The following is an 11,322-nucleotide window of genomic DNA, read 5'->3' on the forward strand; positions in this document are numbered from 1 at the left end:
TCTGGCCAGCTCCTTCTAGGAAAAAAAAAAAAAAAAAAAAAGGGCTCTTTTGGGGCACTGGAACGAAAGTAAATGAAATGCAAATCTAGCTTCAAAGGAGTGTGCGAAACAGAGAGTGGTTTTGCAGCATCCCAAGGGTTCAGGCCGCTCGCTGGGGGCGTGGGCAGCCCCAGCTCAGCTACTGTGAGCCCCAGGGGTCTGCACCATGCTGTAACACAGTCCCTACCTAGCAGGCTATGCGGTCAGCCCCATCCTCTTGGCCTTGTCTCAGCAACTAGAAACATATTTTGTAATAGGTGGAACAGGTCCCACTGATGGGATGGACGGAGCTTGCCTGAGCATGTGTTAATGGTCGTCTCGTTGGAGCCCTTGTGTGGGAGGAGAGCCCCAAAGTGCCCTGGCAGCTGTGGGAGCTGCATTTGACCACCCACAGCCTCCTCACCTGCTTCCCGATCTGCTGGAGGGAAACGGGAGATCCCCCACGGCAGGGCTCCCGACCCTCCTTCCCTAAGCAGAACTGTTTGAGCTCTGGGGACACAGTTGAAGCCACACAGCTTTTGTAGGTTTCTCTTTAAATAACACTAGCTGCGTCCTCACCCCAAGCCACGGGAGGCCAACCAAGGGACCGATGTCCATCCAAGGTCCCCGGCTCCCCGAGGCACCTGCAGTGGTCCCGATTCATGCTGAGAGCGGGCAGCGCTTGCTGTGCCGGGCCAGGGGAAAGTCAGGCGGCTCCTTTCAGCCCCTAAAGTGATTTAAGATTCACGTAGGCAGCCTGTTTCAAAACTCTTGGCTATAGTCTGTAGTGCCATCAACCATGCACCTTTTATGAGCATTTTATTCATTTCAGAAAGTCATCTGAGTGGAAAAAAAATTATACATATATAAACATGATACAGGGAGCGAGCACCTTACAAACGGGAGCTGGGGCGAAATAAAACCTACTGCAGCGCTTAAAGACTATTCTAAATAGATTCACACCAAGCTTTGCTATTTCATAAAACATTAAAGGGTTTAAATGACTTTAAATACATCTGTAGAAATACAGGCCATATTTTATTAGAGGTGCCAGGTCTGTCTAATCTCTCCTGTGTAAGATGTTCATTTCGCAGTAGCAAAGGCGCAGAGATCATTAAGTCCATCTCCAGTGCTAGCGAAGGCAGCCTTTGCCAGCTACCAAACCCTCTCCTCATTAATATTTTAACATTTGAGGTAATGCTGAGGAACTTTCCTTTGTCACAGACACCGGAGAGATTAGCAGTAAATCTTTTCAAAGAGAACCTCGGCATCCTTGGCACCCAGGGATTCGAATTTAAAACTGCTCTGGTTCCTGCACGACCTGCGGGGCAGAAACGGCACTGTAGTGGGACACAGCCCCCAAATGTGTGCTTGGCACCCACCAACAGGGGGTACTGAGCCTATAAATACAGATTTGGGGGTTCTTACGGCTCTGAAGCCTCCGGTGCCAGACAGGATGGGCAAGACAGACCCCAGACGGACCCAGCACGGAGAATTTGCACTTTTGGAAGGCAGCACCGTGAAGCCCGGGGGACAGGCAGGGTACAGAGGGAGCCCTGAGGACAGCCCGGGAACAGTCACCTCCTGTTAGGGATAAATCTGACTCAGTGCCTGCAGAAAGCAAACACCAAAACCTCCAGCTTTAAGAGCAGGAGCAGCGGGGAGGGAGAGCGTCAAAACGCAGAGGGCATTCGAGAGGTGACAAAATCGGCCCAGCAGGCGATGGGGACACCCGGCCGTCCTCGTGCCTGCCTTGCTGGGGGCAGCAGAGACATGGCACCGCGGAGCTGCGGGAGCACTGCGGTGCAACTGTCCCTCACCTGGGGCCACCCGCTCCCCCAGAGGTCAAGGCCAGGTCCCGTCTGCCCCCTCTGCTTTGTGCTGAAGCATTTTAGGGAATTTTGAGGGAGAGGCACTGAAGGAGCTGACTGTCTGAGCAAGGCAGCAGCAGGCTTCATGCAAACCATATCCAAGGGGAAAGTGAAAACCCGTTGAAAGACTCAACGAAGAACCAGACCGAGATCCTGCTGCCAGGATAGCGTAGTGCTGGAGCTCACACCGGCACTGCTGGATGGAAGGATGATTTGGGGTGAGGAAATGAGAACCGGGGATTCTGGTCCCGTTTCTGATCGCCACAGGCATCTCGTGGCTGCTATGGGGCAAATAAGTTCTCTGCACCTCAATTTTCCTGATCTCTGACACAGGAAAAGGAATTCTCCTCCCAAAGGTCATGCCTCCCGTATGTGCTGGCACGAGTCCTTCCCTGCTTGGTTAAACGGACAAGGTGGAAAAGGAAATAAGGCAAACATCTTGCATTTGGAGGTGTGAGGTCTAGAGAGGACCCTTGATCTCTCAAGCACTGATGATAAGACGGGAGGGTCAAACAAAGCGACGAGGCTTAGAAGTGCTGAAATGGGACAGAGAGAGGCAACCCAGTGACAAAGGGTGACAAACCCTGGGGAACATCGAAAGGCAGAGAGCAGAACCACTACACCAGCATCATGCAGGCACCTCTTGAGAGGCACCAAGGCGATGGGAGGACAGCAAGTGATGAGACAACAGATGTTCTACCACAAGGACAGCAGAGGGGAAAAAAGCAATTACATGCTAAGATGGCACTCCAGTGCTTGTACGTGTGGCTTTGAAAACAAAACAAAACAAACAAAAAAGCCCCACAACATTGGATCTGAAATGTTTTGGCATGCGATGTTGTAATGAATTTCCTCCCCGTGCACGTTTTATGACCTAGTTCATTTGCTGTTTGCGAGCTGCAGCTAATGGGCACGCTGTTGCTGCGGGGCTAGGCAAGGTGTGCTGCTGCACACACAGGAAGAAGAGAAAGCAAAAAAACACCAGCACAGACTGAAAAGCATTTGAGTGAAGCAAAATATGTAAATGGAAAGGCAAGCAAGGAAGCCCACAGACTGCAAATGAGTAAGCTCTAGGAGCTATGCAGAAAAGAGGTGCGGAAATACCACCGACCATCAGCATCGCTAAGTGAGAGCGTTTTGGGAGCAGGGCTGGGGTCCTGCACGAGCGCCTGGCCCATGGGGGCATGTGGATGTCACTCAGCAGGGACCAGGGCTGCTGCAGGGCTTAGAGGAGAAAGTTATTGGCCTTATTTTGCTGGCCTAGGGGGTCAGCCTGTCAGCTGAACAGTTTTATACTGCCCTGAAGTGAATGGTGTTGGCATTTGGCCACCAATTCAGCAGCAGCCTTGAACTCCGCTTTCTCTTCCACTTCAGGTGAGGCAGATTTATTCGCAACTTACCACAGATTTGCAATTCAGTATTTATTTGCAGGATGCCTGGTTCCTTGGGCAGCGATGCTGGGAGCACCAAAGGTTTGTTTTGGATCCCACGTTTATTGCAAAGGAAGGGTTGGTTGCGTCAGATTCCTTCTGGTCACATTTGCTGTGTGGTATACACAAGAAGTGTCTGTTAGGAGTCAATGAAAATACCACTGAGGTTGCATTAACACAGCTAATAGCTGTGTTAATAAATGCCATATAAGAAAATGAGAAGGAATATTTTCAGCCAGGTCCGAAGCTATGTGAAAAATGCATTTGATTAATGAGATCCATTTCTGCCTGAATGGGACCTTTATAATCATCTGACAATCTATCTGTGTCCTATTCTTGCTGGGTAAGTATTTGCAGCTCAGCTTTTTAGGATATATTTCAGAAGATCTGCTGTCTGCTTGGCCTCTCTCACAGACTGCTTGGCAGGAGATGCTGGAGGATGTTTGCAGCCTCCGTCCCCTTTGGAGATGGGAACAACAAACTGAAGCCACCAGCAGCTAACACAAGGTGTGCGCGTGGGGGCTCGCTCCGTCCCTGTCTGTAAATTATTGGAGCATCAAAAGAAATGCACTTTGCACTGGTGTAAGTAGATGTAAGCAGCCTATTGCTTTCTGATAGGAAGGAATGATATTTGCAGGACAGCAACAGCCCGGGCAGTGCCACAGCTACTCTGGGATACACACATGACCAAACCGCTGGTTTTTCTGTTTTTTGTATCAGAATGTCAGATGCATAAACGAGTCCCCAAATTTTGACCCACACAGGCTGATTCTGTTTCCCTATGCCTCGTAAAGGCTGGTCATCATACACTTGCATATTCCCAAAGACAGCTACAATTTCATCCAGTGACCTGAAGACAAAAGTTTTCTGCAGTATCGCATTCTGTGTCCTGGAGTGGCCAAGGTGGGAAGGGGGAGGTATTTATTATATATCCTAATGGGAAGTATTCTTGCTATTAGAGAGAGAACAAACTAACAACAAAAAAAGCAACCTTGTTGATTAAATCTAACTGAGGTAACCTATTAAAAGTAGGTTTATGTGCCTCTTACCATGTACTAGTTTGAATGGTATCAATTCATACTGGGGATTCTGCTGGCCATTCACGTGCTGGCCAGATGCTTTTATTGGAGCAGCAGCAAATCGCTGCTGCTGTGATCTGCTAATTGTTTTGACACCAGGGGAGTTGAAAAGCGCTGGCGAACACTTGGCTCGACTGAAATGTGTGTTTTAGTTAAATGACCCCAGGGATGATCAGAGTCAATTTTCCTGCTTATGTCTGCTGCCCTGGCGCTTGAGGTGGTTCTGGTCAGCGCTATAGAAAACAAGCTAGTATTTGGTTAGTTCCTTCTGCATAACACGCGAAGAATAGGAGTGCCTGTTCAAAGCCAGAGGCTCCAACTCAAGGAGCCACTTAAGCATATGCCCTAATCAGGACAGCACTTGAGTGCATTCATGCTTATCTGTAAGCACGTGCTTGAGTTTCACTGGCCTGCATGGGGTTCACACCCAGGTCTAAGCGTCAGCACATACTGAAGTGCTTTCCCAAGATGTTTTCCAGAACCAGGACCTAAGTGAGAAAAATGAGCGTGTCACGTCTGGCCACATTTGAATATATCGCTGCTGGTTTTGCAACTGTGAGGAAATCCTGACAAACTTCATTTCCCTTAAGGTCAGATAAATTATTTTCCACTTATCCTCTTGCTCTGTCCTCAGACACACGAGGAGGCAGAGGACTTTTGCTGTAGAAGACAACCTCAGTTCTCTGCTCATTCGGGTGCGAGCTGGAGAACAGAAGAATGTTGGCTCTTGAAAAGAATTTGTTTCAGACTCATCCATTAAAATCAGTGTGTTGATTCTTCCACAGTTGACTTGTAATGGCTCCCAGGAGTTTCTCTCCCAGAAGTGAGGTCAAACATATTGACTTTTCTTTCTTTCCTCGCAGCTTTTCAACACTGGACAAATGATTGCTTTGATAATTAAACTTTCACAAATCCAAGGCACAGCGATGGTAAGGAAGGACTGTGCCACTAGCAGCAAACACCCCTGCTTGATGAACTTGCAGCCTTTTAGGGACTAAGTACCCTTCACGAGCAGAAAAGCTGTTGATTGGGCATATTTTCAGTTTAAAGACAAAAATGGTGAATTCATGAAATTACCCAGCCTAATGCGCTACCTTGATCTGACTCTTGCTGAGCTACTTGCTGCAGAAGTCATGCTGTACCTAATGATGGCACGGTGGAACCAGCACACGGAGAAGTCTTCCACAAGATCAAGGAAACGGACTGCCCAGATTTCAAATCGAGGTAAATTAATGTCAGCCAGAGAAAATACGGTAAAGATGGGAAAACAAGGATTTAGAAGGGATACAGCTTCTTACAGTAGCAAGACATCAACAAATTACAGATGTAGTTAGGAAGACCTTCCCTGCAGCTGTGAAAAATCTGGATGCAGCCATCTCAGGAAGAACCCAAGCTTGCATTTTCATAGGACCTGGGGCTATTTTGCACTAAAGATCAAGCACAAGGAGTCCTCTTTCTGCTCTTGCCTCTGTTACTCCACCTTGGCAGGCAAGACTCAAGCACATTCACCATGCAACCACCCCGGGAAGGTCTGTCCCATTTGTAGAACCCCATCCCCGTCCCCTCCACTTCTCTCCCTCCTAACTCACAGCACAAGACTTCGTACAGCCCTTCACTGGGACAGATAATTCTCACCCCTTCCTTCATGACAGTTGCACTTCAGCTGCCCTCTAACCAAGGAGGTGTCGAGTCCCACAAGCCAGGAAATCCTCACTTCCCTCCCCAGTAGGGCTACCTCCTCCTGCAGAGGCTTCACCTTTTATAACCCCATCCATCAAGTTAATCGGACCTCTCAAGTGAGGGTTACCTGACCAATATGATCCATTTCAACCTCTCCATCCCGGTAATGGAGGAAAATCTACTCGACCACAATCACCCTAAGGCATTTATAGCTGCTCTCCCCAGGTGGCCTGAAAGCTGAAGCTAAACAAATGTAGATGTGCTTTTTTTTTTTTCTCCTCTCCTTTTTCCCCCCTCCTAGTAGTGACCCTAATTAATCTTTGGAAGAACTTACAAAAATTCTGGTAGCTGCAAAAATTATGGTAGATTTTTCCATTGCTATAAATTTTGAGGTCAGGATGGGATGCTTTTCCATGCTGTGGTTCAAACAGGAATAAGCCCAGACAAGTCCTAGAGGCTAGGAATATGAGACCAGACGATCATAACAAACCCTTAATGTTTATGAGACCACGTCAGTGCTGACCTTGAGGAGGATACACCAAAGTCATCCCTGGTTTGAATCCAGAAGATGGGCTCTGGCATCGTAAGATGCAGCTGCAAGAGGCTCCCAGAGGCAGGGACTGCAAGGTAGATGCAGCAGAACACGTCCTGTTCAGCACTTGGCTCTTCCTAAGTCAACAAGGCTCTCTCCAGACCTTTGGGACCAGATAGGTCCCAAGCAGCATTGATGCTAATTAAAGGTTTTAAATAAGCTAACAAGCCTATCATCCTTAGGCGTGTTATTAGTATTTACTAACTTACTTCAGCTGTTTCTTTTCAGAAGGTAAAAGAGGCAAAGCATTTTCTTCCATGCCCCAAGCAGACCTCCTATCTCCATCTTGCCCTCCCTCACGCATACACACACTATTTGAGCATTTAATCCCTAATTTTATCAGGAACTAGCGAGAGCCTGATGTTATTGCTTGAGACGAGGAAGAACTGAAACACACAGCCTGAGGAGATGATGACTCAGAGGCTGGTTTACCAGCAGTTTCAGTAAACACGTGTTTACAGACACCCCTTTCAACCCCACCGGCTGCTGTGGGTTTTCTTGGCACGACGGAAGGTGACACTAAATGAAAGAGTCTCAGTTGCACAGGAAGAAACCCAAGATCTCTTGTGATGCGAGGACAGATTAAAAGAAAGTGCCCACATTGTCTGAGCAGGATATCCTTTACGTGGAGAGCTATAAATGAACGAGGACACCTTGTTCTGAATGAATCACACCTCTGTTCTCACTTTGCTGCCCCTGTGCTCTAGCCCCATGGAAACATTTTTCGTCAAAGACCTCCTGACATTGTCACTAGCTTTGCAGACTGCTCGTGCTTTGTACACAGGAAAAGTCACTTTTGGAGGAGCATTTAGGTGAAAGAAGATGGACTTTTCTACACCAAGGAATAACTCCTCATAAATCTGCCAGAGCACATTCATCTGTCTTGCAAGCTTGCCTCAAGCCCCCAGTATCTCTCCTCATCAAGGTCACATCTGTTTAAACGTGCACAGGGAGGCTGAGCCAGCCACTGGGGAAACATTGATTTGTGATCCTGTATTGCAACAGCCTGAGCAATTAATATGATCAAAACATCCCATTCCATGTCATTATTATAGACCTCGAGATATTTATTTTCATTACCTAGGACTTAAAGATGAAAAGGGCAGCAGTGGCTCTAGGGTATGGCTGTAGGTGCGAGAACCCTAACTTGTCTCAGCTGCCTACACACCCAAAAATGAACAGTTCTGATAGCCCAGAGCAGAGGCTGATGGATATTTCAGCAAAGTCTTGAGGTCGACGTTGGGAGTTTCCAGCTGAAACATGGGTGACACAGGTCAGGGCTCCACAACAGCTGCTCTTGCATGGATCAAGGAGACAGAAACACTCCACCATGAAGCCATGTATGGTGGGGATTCTGACTTTATTTTCCCACTATTTTCCAACTGAAGAAAGTGTTACTCCAGCAAAAGAGCTGCCTTTGAAGAGATGAAGTCGTCTCAGCCCCCTTGCTCTCAGCAGCACTGCAGGGAACGCCATCCTCTTGGACACCCGCGCAGATCCGCGTCTGTCCTTCCCAGCTGCACCCAGCGAAAAATGCTCTTGGCAAAGGCTCTCCAATAAACCTAAGCCCCGCAGTGGTCCTGCTCCAAGGAGCATCCTGGTCCCGTGAATGGTCCAGCAGCTCCCTCCATCCTCAGGGTTTCTCTGGCCAGCTCTTTCTCCGAGCTAAGCAATACGAGTGAAATATGGAAGCAGACGGAGAGGAAGTGTAGTTAGCATTCATTCATTGCTTATGTTGTACAAGCTGTCAGAACTAATGAAATTTTATGACAGACGGGCAGCGATCAGCTCCTCGGTGTTATTTATCTTTCTCACTCCTGGCTCTACACCCCGGGTAATTCTTCATTCGTCTTTAAAAATGGCAGGATGACTAAGCGCAGGATCCACCTACCCTGAAAACTAGCAAATTGTGTCAATGTGTGGGGATAATTAATAATCACCTGGCTCGAGTGATGAGCGACTGCCGGGCAAAATATTCCCTCTCTCTCTCATTGATTTCCCCTGCCCCACTTCCTCTCTCCTACCGAGCTCCCAAAAACTCCAAGAACATCCATTAGTGGGGATTTTCCCTTCCCCCTTCTGCCATCTCTCCTCGAGCTCCAACAGATGTTTGAGGAGACATTCCTCAGGCTGAAGGCGCTGGTGGATGGCGCGGTGGGCACAGGCTCCCGATCCGCATCGTTTATCCTGAGAGGTGCCAGCTAGGCTTGACAGATTCATTTGTAATAGCTTTGTAGTAGATGATGCAAATTGATGCAAAACATATGAGTGAAGCCAGCTTCATTTGCCACCTGTTAATGGCAGGAGCGCGGTGCAGGGGGAGGAAAGGTATTGCTGTGCCTGCACGGAAACTGCCTCACCTGCTGACATGGTGGAGGTCGCCCACGCTCAGGATGAAAGTAGTGGAAGGAGAAGCAGAGGAATGTAAAAAATAAATGTTTTTTTTGTCTCCAAATGGAAGGATGCACCTTCTTATGGAAGCAATACTCTGTGCAGGCAGGAAAATCAGTTTTGCTCTGGGGCTACCGTGTAAAGGTGGAGTCCTTGGTGCATTCAGCACTCGGAGGTGTTCCCCTGCATCTGTCAACAAATCCTGATTTTCACTTGGCTGTGTATCGAACTGAGGCTGATTACCTGTAAAATTCTTCCTTAAAACATCATCTATAGGCTTCAGAGTTAGGACTGAGATGAATGAGGCATTCAGCCCTCCCTGGAGCTGCAGACCGGGGCTGCCTGCGGGGCTGGGTGAGCCGCCCTGCTTTGCTTAAATGTGGTTCACATCCAGCCCCGAAGGGCAGGACGGGAGAGCCAGATTCTCCGTGTTACTCCAAGCAGGGCCTTCTGCCACTGATTTTGGACCATTCATTCAAAATCAGCCGTATTTAGGCACGAACAGTGAAGAGAGAGAAAGTTATAATAAGAGAGCAGAAATGTGCTTCTAAACTTCTCTGGGATTTGTAGCTTCTGTATGTGTTTGTGATTGCTCTGTTTTTTTTCTGTAAAGGGGATTATGATGCAGCGAACATTCACACGGGTGAAAGAAAATAACCCAAACAGCTGCCTCCACTTAACCACCAGATTTTTCAGAGGCTTTTGGGAAGGGCAGATATCTGGGACTTTAGACACCAAGCCAGCCTGGTTTGAGGTAGCTATGAAAGAAAAAGAAAAAAAAAAAACTATTAAAGAAAGGTGATAAATCTACTTCTAAAGATCGTACAAAGATAGGAAAGGTTATGAGAAAACATGCACAGTATAACTGAAAAAAATGAGTCTGCTTCTGCCTTCTGGGGGGTGATTCCCAAAAAGCAATCTCTATGCTCCTAATAGACTGCTTCAATGCAGGAGGCTGGAGTAAAAGATTGCAGGAGAGTGACAGACCTAGAACTCCTCGTTGTGCCTCCTCCGGATCCAGACTGTCCATGTGGATCAGCCGGAGCAGCAGCACAGGGTGTGCTGCAGGGCCCCAGGCCTTCTTCAAAACCTCCGATTTCTGCTGTTTATTCCCCCCCCCCCTTTTTTTTTTGTCTGCTTTTTTCTGCCTTTTTTCCTTTTTTTTTTTTCTTTTCTTTTTTTTTTTAGCCAGGCAATAACCTGGCAGGACACAAATCAAGAATCTTGCTCGAGCAAGCCTTATCTTCAAGAGGCATTTTCAATTAACTTTAACTCAGAAACAAAGTGACCAAATGGAGAGTCCCGCTCCCTCTGAGCTCCGTCGCCGATGCCGTGTGGCAGTGGGAGATGTGCGGTGCCCTCTGGCAGACCAGAAGGGTGCAGTCCCCAAAGTGAGGCACCCGCTGTCCGCGGGGCCGTGACAGCATCGCTGCAAGAGCTGAACAGAGCTTTCTGCTCTGGCCTCCAGCCCTGCAGGTGCCAGGGCACTTCTTTGCCTCTCGCTTCTGTTCTGCCCCTGCCCTGCCCAGCACGGCGCTGTGGCAGAAATTCGCCAGCCCCGGGGCCCGAGCAGCTGCTTTCCCTGAAATTTTGCCTCTCTGGAATGGGAGCCGAGGAGTTCAGTGACCGACAGGCTGAGCCGCGGGGAAGGAGGCCTGGAGAAGTTGAAATCCCTGGAAAACAGACACTTTTATCCCTTCCTCCCCTAAGATCTGCGGATGATGGACCTCACAGCTGCAGTCCCATGATTATTATGTTCTCCTAGGAACAAGCTGCTCCCTGCAGTGGGAACCAAGGCATGAACTCGGGGCAGGAACGGGGAGAGGTGAGCGCCTGCCCTGGCTGCAGAACTGGGTAGTTTGGGGCAGCTGGGCAGTCTGTGATGCAGCTGCACTGGGGGAGTCATCTCTTCTACAGGGGCTGCTCCGATACCTCTTGAGCTAAAGCAGCACCTCAGATGGGGAAAATACCAAGACCCTTTCAGCAGGTTAAAGAAAACAGAAGCTCCCCTTGGAGCTTTCCTCGAGGCCGCGCTGTTCTTCCCCCCGGTTCAGCAAAAGAGAAAATGGAAAATCTGGGAAACCTTTTGGCAATGGGGAGACGTCTGCCTTTCCCTTCCAGCTGATGGAACGACGCAGTGGCAGCTCGGGCTTCTTTCCTCTGCCGGGGTCTCAGAGGACGAGGATGCGATGGGAGCAGCAGGGCTCAGCCCTGTCCTCCTCCATCACCCCTGCACCAGGCACCAGGTGGCACCCGCACGG

At 48.7% G+C, this 11,322-nt stretch overlaps 1 long non-coding RNA gene across 2 annotated transcripts; it reads right to left on the reverse strand.

Annotated features, from left to right (window-relative positions):
* Positions 1–804: 804 nt before the first annotated feature.
* Positions 805–10,169, reverse strand: LOC310883920. 2 transcript variants are annotated; one of them, XR_014573930.1, is made up of 4 exons: positions 6,602–10,169; positions 3,290–3,431; positions 1,447–1,602; positions 805–1,339 (listed from the first exon to the last, which is right to left on the reverse strand). It is a non-coding gene; the product is annotated as an uncharacterized lncRNA (long non-coding RNA). The 2 variants fall into 2 exon arrangements; XR_014573929.1 differs by lacking the exon at positions 1,447–1,602.
* Between the last annotated feature and the right edge of the window lie 1,153 nt (positions 10,170–11,322).

The sequence above is a fragment of the Anser anser genome (assembly GCF_964211835.1).
Source record: "Anser anser genome assembly, chromosome: 19".
Classification (NCBI taxonomy): Eukaryota; Metazoa; Chordata; class Aves; order Anseriformes; family Anatidae; genus Anser; species Anser anser.